This window comes from Phalacrocorax carbo, chromosome 2 (genome assembly GCF_963921805.1).
Source record: "Phalacrocorax carbo chromosome 2, bPhaCar2.1, whole genome shotgun sequence".
NCBI classification, from domain to species: Eukaryota; Metazoa; Chordata; class Aves; order Suliformes; family Phalacrocoracidae; genus Phalacrocorax; species Phalacrocorax carbo.
This window is the reverse complement of record NC_087514.1, coordinates 101,204,370-101,223,542: the sequence shown is the minus strand read 5'-3', so window position 1 is coordinate 101,223,542 and position 19,173 is coordinate 101,204,370. Positions and strand designations below refer to the sequence as shown.

Below are 19,173 nucleotides of genomic sequence, written 5' to 3'. Positions count from 1 at the left end.
ATGTTTTGTTTTTCTTTCTGCTTCTTGGCTTTGCTGATGAGAGAATGTAGATTAGGTTTTAAATAACTGTAATTCTTCAGACGGCATAGTGGTATACCACAGATCTGAATTTCAAGAGCCACTACGGTGTTGGGTGAACCGTATTTATTAGCTACTAATAATGAGACTATTACAGGCATCAGAGCCTGCACAAGAAAAACCATAAGAAGTGCTTTAATGTTGGGTCTCTAGGCTAAACTCCTGACTGCAACCTCAGCAAATTCTTTCTGCGTTTGTGGAAATTAGTTTCATAACATTTTCCTTATTTTCATTGGACACTCTTCCTGAATTTTAAGTTATTCTCCTAACTCAAATATGTTTATGTTTGCTTCTTTCTTTCTGATATGCCGATTCCATCTTTCCATGGTGATCATCAGTTTTTTGCTTTCTTCTAATACTGTTTTAGACTAACAGCAAATGCTCATCTGAGGAACTCGGTAGCCAAATTTGGCCAGATTGGTATAAATGAATAGGCAGACATCATTTTCCAGCTGTCTCCCATTGCTGTCCACACGTGCTAATAAACCAGTTGTCTTGAACTTCAAAGACTAAAGGAAGACAACAAGGCAAACCAAAAGTAGTAGAAAGATACACTATAAGCCCCAAGAAAATTAGCCTGTGACAAATTGCACCTTTCTGTTAAAAAGAACTAGCTTCTAACCACTGAAGTACAATGTGATACCCATTTATCAAGTTAAATTGTTTTCTTGTTGCAAAGCACAAACTTAATTACAGAGATCATTTACATATGGATAGCATTTGCTGAGGCAGTATTTCTAATGCTGTACGCATAAATATGGTTTACTGTCTTTTTATTTTAACCCCACGCTTTCAGAAAATATGCAAACATAATGCTGGAAACTGTCTCCTGGATGATCAGAATGCAGTCCTTTACTTACACAGGGAACTATGCTTGTAGCATTTTCCATGAACTTAATGATTCTTCATCATTAAATAATTTGAGTTATTTTTTTGTCCCCGCTATTTGTTTTAAAAAACTACTCTAGAACCTCACCACTTTTATTGTCAGAAACCTTCTAATTTCCAGCCTAAATTTATTCATGACCAAATTACACCCATCTGTGCTTGTGCCAACATTGTCTGCTAGAGTAAATAGTTCTTTTCCTTGCCTACTGTTTACCACCCTATTGTGTTTTCAGAGAATAATTATTTCCTGTATCAACTTTTGTTTCTGCTAGACTAAACAAGAAAAAAATTTTCAACCTTGATCTTAAAATTACTTCTCTCTGGTAACCTTTGCAGATCTTTTCTTTACCTCTTTCATTTTCCATGGAGACAATGAAAAAAAAAAGTCTGTGTGAGATCTCGCAGGTGCCTTAAGCAACAGCACAGATACTTCGCTTTTCTTTGCTAAGAAATTGTTGAACTGGTTTGTTCTTGGATGACATTTGCTTTTTCACGGTTGTATCCCACTGGCAACTTAATAATGCTGCAGTCAGCTACTACACATACCTAGATCCATCTCCTGTGTTGTTTACAACTGATATGCTCCTCGTTTATAGCAGATTTTTTTAAACTAATCCTCAAGTGCATGTCTCCACTGCCAACACTACACATTTAAGGGCGAGTTTAGCAGTGTGTATTTTAAATGTGTGCTTTCTAAGGGAAAAAATCTTTTGGATAAATCGATGCCAAAGATAATAGAAAAATAAAAAGGATTAATGTTGGGAGACAAAGGGCGGTACTCAGCACGCTGACAGCACCAGGCATGACGTATCAAGGAATAAGAAATTTCCACAAGTGCTTCAGTGTAGTATGATATAACATAAGAGTTTGAGTGTAGTATGGGCTGTGCAGGAAATTAGGAAATTCTTTTTTTTGGTCTTGTCTACTCATAGCTGCTTGAATACTGCATCTTAGTTGGGGAACAAGTTTCTTGGATGCATTAGAGCAGGAGCTCCCAAAGGCACCTACAGCGTCTTTCAAGGTGGCATGAAAGGCACGTGGGGGAACATGCAGCCCACCACCTCCTCCCCAGAGAAGCTGGGGAAGAGGCTTCTGGATTGCATGTGCTGCTCAAGCAGCCAAACATCTTTTTTGGCATGTATCTGAAACTCGGCATGCAGCTGGCTGCTACTGTTTCTACCACAGTAATAGAAAACGGTGATGGCATCTAAAGCAAACTAATTTTGAGAATCTCTGCATTAGAGTGCTCTGTAGTGGCAATTTCACTCACAAGACATTTCCTAGACATTGCACTGTTGTAGAGCTGTCTTTTTTATTGGTTTTGCTTATTTCTTAAAGTTGGTGTAACAAGTAAAGACTTGAGAATTCACAGAGTCTGTATCTTTGAAGTAGCAGTGCAATATTTTCTTTAGGTGAGTGTTTAAAGATAATTAGGATTATTACATCAATACTTCTAGAGTTGTTCACAGTAAAAAAGCTTTGATACTAGCTGGTTGTAAAGGTCCCATCTTAAGGGCCATACACTTTGGAATGAAGAATATTTATGCACCTATTAGGTTTCAAAAGACATCAAGATTTTCAGAAGCATCTTAATGATTTTGGACTGCCAGTTCCACTAGCTAGGGATTTGGAAACTTGGAATCCTTTAAGAAAGGATTTAAATTTCCTTATTTTGTCATGGAAGCCAGCAACTCATACAAGACCTTTAGCTGTATAATTACAGAGAGCAGAAGACTAGTGTACTCCCACACTTACTAGCAAGAGCTGCTTCATTTATTAGAAAGATAAACTAGGTTTTTGAGGGATTTTTTTTTGAAGGAGAAAGGTTAATCTTTTAAAAATCATGTGATAGATTTTTTTTTTTGTTTTTAATAAAAGTGCTGGCATGAGAAAATTTATTCAAGAGCGTGATCTGCTAGGGCATGCAGCTTTATAGAATTCTTGAAAAATCTTTGTCAGTTTTAAACATGATGGGCATCTGCATATTGGGAGGGGAATCTGTATCTATTCAGGATTATTTTATTAAGTTATTAAAAGGTAATTTTATTTAATGTGCCCTCCTTGACTGTTACTATATAATACTTTCTTTGATGTTGAAATGGTTTAGTGAACATATTAACTTTCTGCTGCATTACTAGTAATGTTTAATATGTTGTATTCTGTTTAGGGCATCCCCGTGGAGCTGATAGCTGTGGACTACTGACAGGTATATGTCATGGTTTAACCCCAGCCAACAACTAAGCACCACACACTCACTCGCTCCCCCCAGGTGGGATGGGGAAGACAATCATAAGGTTAAAAGTGAGAAAACTTGAGGGTTGAGATAAAGACAGTTTAATAGGTAAAGCAAAAGCCACACACACAAGCAAAGCAAAACAAGGAATTCATTCACTGCTTCCCATGGGCAGGCAGGTGTTCAGCCACCCCCAGGAAAGCAGGGCTCCATCACGTGTAACGGTTACTTGGGAAGACAAACACCATTATTCTGAACTTCCCCCCACTTTCTTCTTTTTCCCCAGCTTTACATGCTGAGCATGATGTCATATGGTGTGGGATATCCCTTTGGTCAGTTGGGGTCAGCTGTCCCAGCCGTGCCCCCTCCCAGCTTCTTGTGCACCCCCAGGCTGCTGGTGGGGTGGGGTGAGGAGCAGAAAAGGCCTTGACTCTGTGTAAGCCCTGCTCAGCAGTAACAAAAACATCCCTTAATTATCAACCCTGTTTCCAGCACAAACCCAAAACGCAGCCCCATACTAACTACTATGAAAAAAATTAACTCTATCCAAGCCAAAACCAGCACATATACTAAGCAGGTAAGTTTTTAACCTCTTTCAGTGGTAACATAATGACTTTCATCAAAGGAAGAAGTCTTGATGTTTTTTATTTTGTTAAGCTGAGTTTGGAAGGCTTTGATTTTACAAATCCCAAGACCTGAGACTTAAGTAAACCTAGCATATGCTAATAGTGGCTTCAAAAAGTAAATAATTTATATTTTTGTCAGAAGAGTTTATTTCTCTTGACCCATAAGTCACTATCTTTTTAGAAATATTTGAGACAAGTTCAGACATCACAAACTTGCAGGCCTCCACTGCAGCAGGGTGCAAACGAATGATCATTGTGACTTCACAAGATTAATTTTGAAGAGGTTCTTTCCCCTAACTTGCCTCTTTCTGTTTTGCTAGCTGTAGTTAATAAAAGTATTTGTCAAACTGGGACAGAGCTTTGTCATTAGTGTCTTCTCTTTAGTTCAGTGACAGACTTATTGGGTTGCTAAAGGAAAGGGATTTGCAAAGTGCCTTACAAAGACAAAAATGTCACTGTAAGTAAAACATGTAGTGGATGGTAATACCATCCTACTGATTTTCATCTGGTAGATGTGTTAGGCTAATTCAGAAAGAATTAAACACATGACAGACACCAGTCACACCGCTTAATATACTGCTGGGAGATACATAGCAGTGCAGGGGTGATGAAAGTGTTGCAAGAACATACACAGAAGAGAAATAAAATACAACTGCTGCATGCAAGGATAGTGGGGTTTGCAGGTAAACATGGCATGCTTGTTTGACAAGATGCTCTTGTGCACAGTATAATTTTGCCAAAATACAGATTCTATATAGAAAGTATTTGTTAAGTTATTTAAAATAACTTGGGGGGGGAGGGAGGTCAGTGACGAGTTATTTATATGGGAAATGTTTGCCTTATTCTCTTAATATAAAATAATGATTTTTCCTTTTGTGCAGTACCTTCTGGTGCCATTTTAAAATGAAAATCAATAACAATTTTCCAAGCTAAAAGAATTTATATTTCTATGAGAAGGTGGCCTCATCAATAAGTTAATAAAAATACCACTTGGCATCTATATGAAGAAGCACTCAGAAAATATTTTCTATGTAAAATGCGGAGAGCTTTTTTTCTCGATCATATTCGATCCATTTCTTGTGTTGCGTTCCTTTCCATTAGATTTCTTGGTGCTTTGACTCGGGGAGATATAGATCTGTTGTTTCCTAAAAGAAGATTAATTAGTATGGAGACACAGAAAAAAAAGTTGTGTTTAGGCATACACATTTTTGGTTGTCTTCTCCATATTTTTATACTATTTCCATTTCTTTATACATTCAAGTAACATAAATCTGTTAGACCACCTAATTAGATACCTCAGTACTGTAACATCGGTGAGACTGATCTGTTTTAAGAGAAGAGGGTTAAGGTGTATGTACATCAGAAGGGTATGACAAGTTTCAATTTCACGTTGTAAGGAGTGCTGTGTTGGTTCAAGAGCAAAAGTGGGAAAGATTCCTCTCTGGGAATTAGGGGCTGTGCATCAGCATGGATGCTGCTGTGCCACGCAGGCTAATGCAGGCACATGGCAGCTGGCGGGACAGACCCTTGCACCTTGCTCCAGCGCTGGCTTCTGCTTCCCCTTCGGTCTGAGATAGGAGCGGTGTCAAATAATAGTCTCCAACATAAGGCTTTCGGCAATTTGTTTCTGCTTCAAAGTGGTTTAATCTTTAGCACAACTCTACAGCTAGTAAGGATTTTCCTGTCTTTCAAGTAACTCCTTAAAATCAGGTGTTCCAGGGCATATCTTAACTTGTGGAGATGACTACAGTGTTGTATGTGATTAGTTGTTGACTTGTGGATTAACTGAAGAGAAGGCAGTCTGTGTATTGTGCACGGTACATGTACGTGACTATTGAAATGATACAGCAGATCACAAATATGCTCCCACATCCACTACCCACACATTTCCTGCTTCTTCACACACAGAACAACAATAAGCAGGGTTGGTTTAGGATCTTAACAGAGCAAGTAGTCCCAGGTGGAGCTGGGAAGTGAAGGAAACTGTAACAACCGGGAGCCAAATGGCAGTAATGCAGGAACTATGAGGAGATGCTGCGGCTCATGAAAGTTTATAATATCATAAGTTACTATAATTATTAAAGAAACAGGAAATAAATACGCAATTCCTTCTTTATAAACACTTTATGTAAGTATATAAGACATCTGCAAAATGGTGGAATTGAAAGGGAGATAAGGCTGTTCATACTCTGTGCTGGAGCTGGATGTGGGTTACTCCCTTTCAGGTGTGTGGTCTAAGCTTCAGGTGATGGGAGTGGTTCCATGTTTTTTTGAAGTTTTACTTTTTCTTCTTTTTTCATCTTCCTCCTGGCTTATCACTCTGCTTTCTCATGAACGGTGTCACTGGTAGAGCATTAACCAGATGGCTCAGCAGGGCTGTTTTCATTTTGCTACCAGAGTTTATGCTTACCCTGGGTCACCATGCTTTCTTTTGCAGTATAAGTTTTCCCCTCTATCTGAGTTTCAGCTGAACAGTCTGTTCATCTTAAAAACAATATCAAAAACAAGAAAGAAGAAAAAACTTCCCCGTACAAATCTCTTGCAAGTTCACCTCCAAACTGGAAGTTGCCGTTTCTTTCTTCCAATCCTGCTACTTTATTTTCAGATCTGTTGAGTCTTTGCAAGCTTTGTGTCACTTCCAGAGTCCTGGAAAGTGGATTACTACAAAGAAGAACAGACTCTTAGAGGCTTTCAGTGGGAGCATCCAGCTTGAAAGCTCTTTTAACAAATATAATCAGTTTAATTAAGAAAAGAAGAAACTTCCAAACCATTCTGCCTTTAGTAGCAGCACAAAAACCCGAGTGCTCAAACAAAAAGAAAACAGCAGATCCATTTAAAGTATAAAATGTTAAGAGAAAGTTTACTTTGTAAGTAATATCTGTGAGTGCTACACACATGAACATTGAATACATATACACTTAAAATCATCTAGTAAGGAAATAAAATAGCCATTTGCATTTTACTCTTGCACATAGGCTTATTAAGATAATGTATGTATCTTTTTGTATGCTGAGCCATTGCTTTGCCTCTGCCTGTCCAAGGTATATGAATATTGACTATTTAATGTACACCCCATGCTGTATTATTGCTTACTTAAAGCATAATACTGCATGACCTTGTTTTTTCTGTTAATTATATTTTTCCCTTGTAGGAAAGTAAGTTTACTCATTCTGAATCGTGCCAAACCACATAATCTGGAAAAGAATATTGTGGCTCTACTTGGAAAGTACTAATTGGGCTTCAGCCATCACTGGGAAAGCTGTATGGTCTTTTATTATTTTAACTGGCCAAATGCCCTTTGTTACCACATTAACAGCCTCCCTATGGTGCTTGTAACTTTGATATTATTTTCACTTTTACACTAAATTTGACCAGATGAAAGACACAAACGCTCCGATTTTGAAATAAAAAAACAAGCCTGTTTTGTTAATCCTGTATTTCAGAGGGAAAGCCTGTGAAAATGATAACCTATGTCTGCTGGCCAAAGTTTTTCTTCAGTAAACCCATCCTGCCAGCTGTTCTCATTGGCAAGAAGAAAGACAGTATTTTGGTATCCTTAATTTCTCCATTTTAGAGCACAAGTTTTGCTTGTGTCATCATTTAAATCATGCATGTTAACATCAGTCTGGCAAACAATACTGCACTTAATAAAGACCTCAGTTTGGATGGTATCACTGCAATGTTGCAATAAAGCTGTTTTAGACTATTAAATACAACTTAAGTTACTTATTGACTACAAACTATTGCAGGTGCTCTGGACTGTGCTGCTGAAGAACTGCTTTGAAAGTCCTAAAGAAGACATTGAGGCAAATATATAGGTGCATTTTAGTCTGATGTTACTGGGAGCTAAAGACACAAAACACCTCAAAAGACTGGGCTCTCACTCGTATTTTGGTCCTCCTCTCAAGAGGTAGATTGGACAAGGATCAGAAAATAGTAACTTAAGTCCAGTCCTTAGCAAATGAGGAGGGATGGCCTTCCTCAGGAGGCAGGAACACTGGCACTTCTAACAGACAAAAAGTGGTCACCTAAAACTCTAAGCTTAGCCAGGTACATGCCCCCCACCGAGAATATCTGATTCAAAATGTGTACCAGGAATGTTCTCTCTCCAGCTCGATCTCTGACTGCAAGCTTTATCTTCTGCTGAAACAGAAAGGGTGTTCTCATCATGTTTAGGAACATTGAAGAATGTCTTCCTCAATTTCCAGGTAACCTGAAGCCTGAGTGGTTACAGGCATATTGGATCCCACACCTTGGCAGAGGTTTATTTCTGCATATGTTCCGGGACAGCTCAGCACTAACGACTTACAAGGGAAAAAAAAAGTCTTGATTCTGCAACAATTTGTTTGGATCCCTTGAAGGTTTCAAGGATTTCTTAAAGTCCTCAAGGGGCAAGACAAGCAAATTGACCAGGATAAAGCTAGGTTTCAAGTCTTGGCTTGTCTAGACGCAAAGCCTCTTTCACTAAAATGGAGCATGGTGGAAGACGAGGAAGTCTTTTAAAACAAGAATTCCGTTCAGGTGTGCATTACTGTAATTATACCACTGTCTTAAATGCTCTGAGGTTGATGGTGCTTGTGACCTTCCCAGTATGTTTCATAAGAGGGACAGCATAACCTTGCACTGCCCCAAAACAGAACCGAGCCCTTCGATCTATTAAAGCTGCCTTAGGCAATTCAGTGAACACTGTAATGACTCCTTTATAGCTCTATACTTGTATTTGACAGTGTAGGGCACATTCCAAGGAAAATGGGGATAGTTCCTGCGTCTTGCCTACCTTCTGCTGCTGTAACAGCTTGATGTAAATGCTGATAACAAAATAGATGATGCATTTGGTTAGCAGGGCTCAGCCCAACAACCACACTAATGATAGTGTAATCACACCAGGGATGCAAGTTTGCTTTTAAATACATTACCCCAGCATCTTCAATATGTGAATGTAGAAAAAAAAGTATTTTTTCAAGTTTTAATTTCCTCCAGAAGCATATAATAATTCACTGCCTTTTCCTCTCCCTCAGGTTAGCTCTTATCACCACAGATACAGCTATAAGTACATACCTTTTGGCTGAAGTTGTCTTGCTTGCTGAACTGCCAGAGCCTTTCAGGGTACATTTCAGGTAAGGCAAATCCATTAATCAAGTGCAAAAGCACTAGGGAATTATATTTTTAAATGACAAATACATTTTGGTACCAATCTCACAAGTTACTTCCCTGAATTTGGCTTTTTGCAATTAGCATGCCTCATGCAACAGCCTGCCCAGTCCCCATGTCTCTAGATCATTATTAGTGTGTAGTGTAGTTTCACAAAGGACTTCTGGATGGTACTTGTCCCAGCGAGCTTGGTCAGAGGGAAACTGCAAACCCTGGCCTCTCTGGAAGGCCAGCGTTCCCACACTCCTGCTCCAAAATACTGCAGCGGGTGGCTGAGCACCCCATGCAATATCCCTCTATGCAGCACGCAACATGACAGGTGCTGGGGCATCGCCAGGTGATGCACTAGTCTCTGCCCTGAGGGTTAAGTTACTGACACTCACCAGCTACTCGTTGTGTGGAAGAACGTGAACACCTTCCTCTTATCTTAGAAAAGACAACTATTGTAAATGGTAACAATTCTAACAATAAACAAAGGCAATGCATTAAGAGAAAAAGTAACATCTTCTGGTTTTAAACTTTGTCCAGAACAACTTGAAAAATGTAGACAATCACAGCATCTTAAATGAAAGGAAAAATAATTGGGCAAAAACATCAACAGCCATAATATTTGAAGCTGGCCAGGAAAGCCCTCTGACCTGTCATTTGAGTCCCTCTATATCAAACAGCAACTGTAATGAAATTAGACTTATTATGCATACATGAGCAATAAAAAACCCAACCAAACAAGAAATCCACTATGGGAGCAATCAAGTTTAAGAAAAAGAAACATGAAACATGGCTAAACAGAGGAAGTTCATTTAAAAAGATTACATCCCTCAAGTAGTTGAAGGTGAAATTAAGACATAAAACATAAACACATCATATGCCCCAAAAGATACGGATGGCTGTCAAAAACTTGTAGCTGATCCTTTTCCATAGCAAGCAGGACACCTGTTAAAGAGTTAGCAGGAGCAGTAGATTGCTAAGATACAAAAGGAGCACACAGGAGAGGTAAGGCCATGGCAGTGAACTGCATTAATTCCTTGCCATCCCTGTTTGCTATAAACACAAGGAGGTTCCCTTGTTGGAAGCCTTCTTTATATAGTGTAAATTGGAGTTTGGAGATCACTGAAAATTATGTATCAGCAGATTTCTAAGAAATAGAGCAATTAAGCAGTAACAATTTCAAAGAATGACCAAAAGTAGGATTAGTGTGCATGGAAAAGGGAAGAAAAAGAAAAGGGCTCTCTAAAATCATGACTAGCAAAGACAGGTCAAATAGGGAATGGAAGTTTTTCAGTCACGAAAGGCAGTGAAGAAGGATGCATCAAATCATTAGTTGATCCAAAACAAATAAAACCAGAAGTATTTCCTCATATAGCATGTTGGTAACTTTGAATTTCCTTGCCACAAAATGTTGTGGTTTACAGAATTTGACATGAGTTAAAGATCTCTTGGACAAACTCATCCATCAGGACCTATTAAACAGAGAGATTCTACCTCTGACTTTGGAAGTTGTATCACTAGAAGCTGGGAATATAAGGCAAGTAGCTATCACTATGCTTGTCATTTTATAATAATATTTAGTAATCATCCTCCACTTTTCTCCACTTTTCATCACTTTTGGGGTCTGGATGCTGGGCTAGATGGATCCTTTTTAGCCTCACCCAGGACAGCCCCTCTTGCATCCTGCTTTTAAGTAGCTCCTGCAGTTTGTGGAGAGACTTCTGTGGATTCATTTGAACCAACCTGAACCACAAGAGTCAGATAAAGGACTCCAAATGGAGTTAAGACTGAAAATACTAGGAAGAGGTAACTAAGGGAGCAGGATCAGCAAGTAATATAAAGAAAACATAAAGCAGAATTAAACTTGCATATAGTCTTTAACTCTTAAAGTAGAAAGTGCCACCACATGAGATGACAGAAAATAATTCTTCATCCCTCTAAAAGAAAAAAAAATACCCTCTTCCTCCCAGCAGTTGAAAAGACAAGAAAATTGCAACGTGTCCTTAAACTGAAAGAAGCTTAATTCTCAGATCAAATCTATAAGAACACAATTAAAAAAAAAAAAAAAGAGAGAGCTCTGCAAGTGGGTGAATAAGTATGCATAGAAAATGAAGAATACATTAATATACAGAAGTACAAAAATCACAGAAACTTATCTTCTTTTTTTAAACTAGCTGAAGTAATCCCATAGCTACATATCCAATATAAAAATGGTCTTGGTCATGTCAGTCCTCTGTCATGAAAAATGACTGAATATAAAATGTTCTTTCATATTCATTCTGTAAGTGAAATCCTCACACAATGTGAATAGCTCAGGGTTCACCGACTTCCACAGAACTATGACAAGTCACAGCAGCTGAGGGCCTGCTCAGTGTGTACCACGTTGGCTGACACAGCAAAGTCATAAATCCAGCCTTGACAAAATTGCAGTTTTCAAAGAGCTCAATGCACATGAGACTGTTAACTGACCATTTACTGAGATTCCTGTACACCATCTTCTACCAGCAGAAGGGAAGGAGAAAAGTGATGGTAGAGTTTCCCTTTCCTGCAGCCCTTCGCCCAAGGCAGGCCTCCTAAGACCTACACAATAAAGCAATAAAGTAGGCCAATGCAGCTGTGGGATCTGCAGCTTATGTTTTTATGGATACACTATTCAGCCCCCACTGCATTGGAGCTGAAGAAATCCAAAGCCTCTCTGAACCTAAGCTAGGAATGGAGTTGTTTCTCCCACTACCAGCACCTATGAATGAACATTGTAAAGCCCAGTTGTCAACCCTCTCCTTAGTGAGATGCTAGAAGATTTATTCACAGTTACACCCAGCTGTTTTCTAAATGGCCTGTCATCATAAAATTATCTCAGCCAACTGCAAAGAGAGGACGGAGCTGCTGTCCAGTGACTTTGCCCAAGTTCCTTCAGCGGTTCTTCACCCTGACAAACTGCTCCAGTGATAGGATGCTCTCATGAGATCCATCATTTGCTTTGAAGTGACCAGACCTCAGGTCTGTCACAATTTTAGAGCCCCTAAGAAATTAATCCTCTAATTGTCATTCTCCATGAATTCCTTGGCCAAATTCAGTAATCTTGTTAATCTCAACCCCCATGTTTCTGTTTCTTTCAACTTCCGCTAGCAAAAATTCTCACAGTGCTGTTTCCCGAGAAGGACAGAAACCTTCTGTTCCCTTTTTCCCATACACTCAAGAAAATATCCCTGACCATACAAGCTGCCTCTACGTTTCTTCCCAGTGAAACCCCTGAGACTTAAATAATTACTTCCAGTTGTCCACCTACGTTTTTCCTCACTCTAATTTCTAGGTCAAATAACTGCATAAAATAATTTAAACTTTAGAATTTATAGGAAAAGTTTTGCTTTGAAATAAAATGCAATTATTTTTTGCATTTTCAACCACTGAAGCAGAATTGTAGTTATTTAGCAGACACCATAACTTGAAGTTAGCCAGTATTTTTTTTTCAGGACATACAGCTAGAGAGAATTTTTCCATTGTAATGCAATTCCCTAATGAACCATAGTTAACATACTAGGTTGCTTTCTGTGTAACCTTGAAAAAAAAAACACAAAAGGTATTTCATTACTGTATGAAAGAGATATGTAAACATGCAAATGTTTCCTGTTGTTATAAGTTTTAAGGAATGACTTCTGCAAGCATTTATCTATAGCACATCTAAATTAAATAGCCCTGCTAGAAGGAAGAGAAAACATTTTGTATTCATTTAGTCATTAAACCGAATCAGGAACAGTTGCTAAAATAATGGATCCCGATTATTCATTACCATTATGCTTTCCTTGTCTGCATAGATACCCGATAAGAATTGTACCAGAACTATAGCTGCTAACGAATGATTAAAGGCTAGGGAGCAGATGCAAAGGGAAAGTAGAACAACAATAACTCATTTGTTTTTTTCTGGGGACGCTTATGTGGTTCTCCTTCATTCTATTCTACTGAGTTTTGCTTTTAGATCTCTAAATATAATGGACTGAACTAGGACTGGATTTGGACTCCTTCGCATCTTGTGCAAAGCTCTCTTTCTTGAACTGTGACAAAAAAATTCAACGCCTCGCAAAGTTTATGAACTAAAAGTAATAATAATGATAATGTCAGAAATGTCAATAGAAATATTTTATTTAGGTGATTTTAAAAGCATTTCAACTGTACTAGAATTAGCTTCTATTTTGTAACTAAAAGCCATGTTACAGAAAACCGAAGTCTTTAATTTGAAGTACCAAAATCCATTTTATCAAATCTAATTTTTCAGGGCCTTGAAATCTGATTTGACCTATTTCCTAAAAAGATTTGGCTTAGACGAATAGAGGCATTTTTGGATGAAACTCATGTTCTCAAAAAGCTCCAACTAGCTTTGCTGTCCATGGTAGCCCATACAAATATCACAGGAAAGTTCTGGTATATGTACTGGTTTAATCAGCTGGAACTTGAATAACATGCAGACACATATCTAACTGATCCCCAGATGACTAGCAAATCTGTGTCCCATATGCTGTTTAAAAAAGAAGGTCTTAAAATTTAATTAGACAGGAGAAAGAAACAGAGCTTGCTTCCCCCCCCCCCCCATCATTCTGTTATTTTGCACTTTGTATAACTATTTAAACCCCATATAGTCTCCTAATCCACAGATTGTTCCACAACTCCTTATAAGCTTTGTCATGTACTACCTAAATTCACCTAGAATTTTGTTTTATTGGCATCCCAAGAATTCAGGTCATGAAGAAACCAACTTGGGAACCCAGGAGATGAGTTAAACCATCATGGACAAACACACATGCTTGCCTGCATGGGAAATTAGCACGCAGTCATTCAGCAAAAATGTCTACTTCACCAAATCAGCACCTTTTGGTCTGTGTCAGTCTGCGGGCTCCTAGGTTTTTTGTTCTTCCCAGTGGAAGTGCAGAGCTTTATGTGGCAAATCAAAGCTCCCTGACTCTTCATAGGTACATTTTCACAGACCTCTTATAAAAAGCTCCCAGACCTCCAGGATCTGTGGACTACACACGGAAAGCAACAACAGCACCAGCACTCCAAACTTGTTCCCACATAGAAACTCTTTATAATGCACAAAGACTGTAACGTACCTTTACACCACTTTCAAAAAAAAAAACAACCCATCTTTTTCAAGTTCAGCAATTTCTAGTTACAAACACAGACGTGTTTGTAAGTGACTTGTCCAGGTGACAACAAGAGCCCTGTGGACTATCATTAGAAGGCTGATTGATTATACAGTCCCACAGTCCTGTGTTTTCTGGTTCTAATTCAAGGGATTTTAGCCAACCAGTTTGACAAAATTTCCCTCCTGCTCAGGAAAGAATCGGGCTTGTGGTACGAAATAGAAATGTTACTACATTTCTTGGGCATAATGAATTGCTCATGGCACCAGCAGAGGCTGTGACTTTATACATAAGCCTTATTAAGACTTAGTTACCTTTGAAGGTGGTAGGAAAGCAAGCATAGGGCATGAAGTGCTCTGCCAGAGCAGCTTTATCAAACCCTACAGTGGCAGTTCAGGGGATTACCAGCCACAGCCGCCTGCCTTCTGCGGGGGGGATGCCAGCCCTCAGCTGCTCCCATTGCTCTCCTGACTGCAGAGCGTGTACAAATGCAGTTGGGTCTCCTTAAGATACCCACACATAAAAAAGCAAGAGGAAATTTCAGTGCCTGGAAAAGACCATCTCCTGGATTGCAGGGCACAGGCAGTTAGTTGTCCTCTAGCAAAAGTAGCTGCCGTCATCCCTGCATGCAACTTGTTGTGAGAGTCCGTTCAGGTTAAATATAATCAGAGCTTTTTTTGCGGGGGTGGAGCAGCAGCGTTTGGATCCAGGTTGTTGCAAGGCCCCATAAAGAACGACTGAAGGAGGGCATAGGCTGGGAATGAGCAGCTGGGGCTGTTAAGGTGGCATTGTCAGTGAACGGCACCGCTTCCCTGAATTTTCACTGAAACGGAGGTTGAGGTTCAGGTAATCAGCCACGACATCTGAGATATGGGAGCGGCACCAAGCAGATGGGCCAATACCTGCTTGAAGTGCCCTAGCTTGAGCCACTGAAAAGGACATCTGTCTCTGCTCTTAGACCGGGTGCCTCAGTGACCCTGCCACAGCTGGGCAGCAAGAACTCTTCTGTGTGTTTATGAATGGGTATTTTTCAGAAGCTTGTACTCTGACTGGTATTTTGAATGAATTTTCACAAGGCAGCCAAAAAACCTCCTGCTGTCAGATGTGCTGAATATCAAATCCTTGTTGCAACATACAGAGGTACTACAGCCCCTCAGCAAAACAGTTGCAAAAATATTTTTAAGATGGCAAAACCAGCAACCTTTTCCCTTAGCCTTGTTCAACAAAATAATTTTATCTGAAACTTTTCACTCTGAGGCACACAATAGTTTGGGGGATTTCAGCCCCCAGAATGAAAGTTTAGCCTAGTTAATGGCATCTGAAAGTTGAGTCCCTGAAGGCAAATGCCGGACATCTGTGGCTACATTATCCTTTAGTCTAGAAAGTCACCATGTCTCTCCTTTCCTCTTTTCTTGTACTAAACCCTAGACCATCACATTTTTCTCAGTAACGCTCGGGCCAGCATACAACACTAAAAGCATATAGAAAGGATTAATATGAAAGGGTTGAATAAAAGGCATTTAAGAAATAAAGCCAAAATAAATCATTACTTAAGAATAATTGTTTTGTTTGCTTGTCATTAGACATCTGTTCATAGACACTGCAAACGTTCCACTTTGTGGCTGGGTTTAATACTAACAACTTTGCAGGGATGCCTTCTTCTTCCTCATTGTTTTCACTTGGTTTCTTGGGCAAACAAAAGCCTTTTCTTCAGCCCTTTAATAAATTAAAGCTGTTATAGAGTTAGAAGTAAATAACTGCATAGTATGGAAACTTAAATCCAGCAGGCCTCAGAATGTATCAAAGGTCACTGTATGCACAGTATCAATCTCTTTCTCACTCCCTTCCCCCTGGTAATCCCCAGGACCTCTCTGTGGTGACTGAGGAGAATTCAGGGCAAAACTTGACTTGAAAAATGCAGAGCTAGCTCTCCTTTTCCTCCCCTCTCCCTGTCATCTGCTAACACTTCCAAACAACAAATAGCATACTGAATCTGAACTGTTTATTTTGCTGGGAATGCCATCTGCGTGGTGGCAGCTGGGGTGGGAGGGAAGGCACATAGACAAATGAACAGTGATAAATATAGACAGCAGACAAAATCAGGAGAAGTTCTGCTGCTTTCCAGTTTTCTGGATCTTTGCATGTTTCCATTAAGTGGATACAGCTCTTCTTAAACTGGTGTTTGAACATCTGGATTATTTAGCAAGAGAGCAAATTCAGAACATTTGAACAGAGACGTCAAACAAGCCAGTTTGGGCAAAATGCTAAGACTACTGAAAATGCTGAAGTCATTTATGGTTATATTCCATTTTTAACATATTACAGTATACTGGAACTAGCAAGGGGAAAAAAAGAAGAGGAGAGTAAGTATTGTCAAAAGGAATATGTCATAAATCATACAAAATGAAAAATCAGTGAAGATCTGGCGAGAATGTTTCTTGCAGACCAAAGATAAAATTAATGTCCAGATCATGGACAACCGAACCTGAATTCTACAAAGGAACTGCTGGCATAACATTTTAATTACCCATTGCTGTTCAGAAGGACTGCTTACATTTGAATCATCCCTTTTCACAGTATTACAGAAAGGATAATTCAGTAATTAGACCCCCCATCTTAACATATTCAGTCCTGTAAATAAGATGATGTCAGAGGAAATTTTAGAGATTGAAATTTTGCTCATATCTCTTCATTAGCAGCCTGCTAACAACACCTTGTCTACACAGAATCACAGAATGGCTGAGGTGGGAAGGGACCTCTGGAGATTGTCAGGTCCAACCCCCTGCTCAAAGCAGGGCCCACATGGGAGCAGGTTGCTCAGGGCCGCATTCAGTTGGGTTTTGAATTACCTCCAAAGACATATATTCCACAACCTCTCTGTGCAACCTCTTTCAGTGTTTGACCAACCTCATGGCAAAAAAATGTCTTTTTCTGTTTAAATGGAGTTTCCTTTGTTTCAGTTTGTGCCTATTGTCTCTAACCCTTCCCTGGATACCAGTGAGAAGAGCCTGGCTCTGCCTCCTTTGCTCCCTCCTATTCAGTATTTATACCCACGGATATGACCGCCCTCCCCCCCCCCCCCCCCCCCCCCGCCTTCTTTTCTCAAGGACAATATATTAATAAATATTAGTAAAACATTAATCAAATATTTAAAATACATGTTTACTTACTTTGGAAGTACTTCAGAAGTATCTTCCCAGATTTGCCCATGGCTTCCACAATGAATACAGCTCTCAAGATACTTCTTAGGCAATTGCCATTGTTGTTAGGAGTTTCATCAACTGCAGCAGGAGACCTTACTTCAGCAATGTTGTATACTTTCAAATGATACCTAGGTAACTAATTTGGGAAGACATTCTTCTCTTCCTTTAAGTATTTAATTAGAATAGACACATATTTCAACCTTTTTTATCTCACTCCTGGGGTTTTTAGAAAGTTTGTGAAATATAAGAGCAATCAATAACAAGAAGTGAGCACAGTCCTTGAGCAAGTCTACAGCTGCACTACACCTGAAGGAATTAAACCACACAGAAGGCTTTTCATGCACTTTAATTTAAGGAAGTTGGATTCACATCCCTGACTTGATTTGCTTTAACTTTCTTGGCTGTCCATATTTAGAAGTGCCTAGAAATAAAGGTTTCATGTCCAGTTCTGCAGTTCTCCACGCGCAAGTCTTAAAGAGAAGAAAAGAATATGTCATACTAGTAGACAAATTTAGCCAGTGTTGGTCCACTTTAACAAAATCTATATAATCAAAAGTGTAAAACCACATACACATGTCAGTTATAGGCTTGTCACTTTATCTTCTCTTCGGATTTCCTAAAATGTAGTTCTGTGTTGCAGTAATATTTACCAGTAGTGCAAGACAAGACTTTTTGTGTCATGATAATGCATAGACATCTTATATTTTCATTTAAGCATTAAATCTTTCAAAGCTGATACCCCATGCTGATAAACAGGATTCTAAACAGAGAGCATGAAGTTTATATTACCAGCAGATAGATTTTTATGTAAGTTTTGGAGGCTCATTTCTGAAAGCAAATCATACTTCCAGAACATCCTAAATATATACTATTATGCGTAATTCTGGTCTATGGTGTTCATGTTAGTTGAGTAAACAAAGATGAGCTAACATACGTCACATAAAAATGAAGAATAATGAACACTTACAAGATACTGCCAGTCTTCTATGGAAGATACATTGCAGCCATTCAGCTAATTCCCGTGGGCCCAATTTCCGGCCTCAGTGGAGGAATTCTCTTTGTCTTTTGCAGTTTACCTTAAAATCTTCCAATTTTATTAGTAACTTCTTAGAATTTTTCTTGAGGAAGAACCTGGAACCACAGGTCATCTGCAATAAAAAGGTTTTCCATGAGCCTTAGTGAGTGGTTCACAGAACAGCAAATAAAGCACAAGCAGACTATTATGATACCTTAAAATATCAAATCACATTGATTTGCATAAATTTTTACAAAAATTCTTAAGGTCTTGAGTAAGCATCTCAATTACATTTAAATAAAATTAACCTTAAAAAACCCAACTGTGTTCTTAGTCTTCTATTTTTTCAGATACCTTGAGATTTAAGATCCCCATCACCATTGAAAAGTTCAAATACGTTAATAAAAATGTAAAGTTTATTGTCCTATTTCAGGTTATGTAAGAAAATGGAGAAGACACACCACTCTTGACCTGTAACTAAGGGACAACCATTTGTTTGAACAGGTTCTTATTCTTCAACAGTGCATACAGTTCATATACTCCCAGTAAGGAAAATGGGGTGAACACAATGCATGAGGCTCAGATTTTGATAATCCTAAGCCATTTACATCACATCAGAGGTCTTCAGCAGGCGCTTACACAAGCTCCACAATCACCTTCAGTACTCTAATTTCAAATTTGCAGCAGAGGACCTATGACAAAGCAAGAGCACTATGTGTATCCTAGTTTTCTTGAACTCTTTTCTGACACAAAAACCTCGGTTCTCAGCAAACACTTTCACATATCCTGGTGTAGTGTTTTTTTTAAAGCATCAGGTACTATACAGCTGTTTTGTTCTTTAAGAAACATTAGC

At 38.9% G+C, this 19,173-nt stretch overlaps 1 long non-coding RNA gene across 1 annotated transcript; it reads right to left on the bottom strand.

The window, feature by feature from the left end:
• Positions 1 to 4,716: 4,716 nt before the first annotated feature.
• On the bottom strand, positions 4,717 to 18,438 carry LOC135311732 (uncharacterized). The gene is made up of 3 exons (XR_010371319.1): positions 18,273 to 18,438; positions 17,273 to 17,383; positions 4,717 to 6,309 (listed from the first exon to the last, which is right to left on the bottom strand). It is a non-coding gene; the product is annotated as an uncharacterized LOC135311732 (long non-coding RNA).
• Between the last annotated feature and the right edge of the window lie 735 nt (positions 18,439 to 19,173).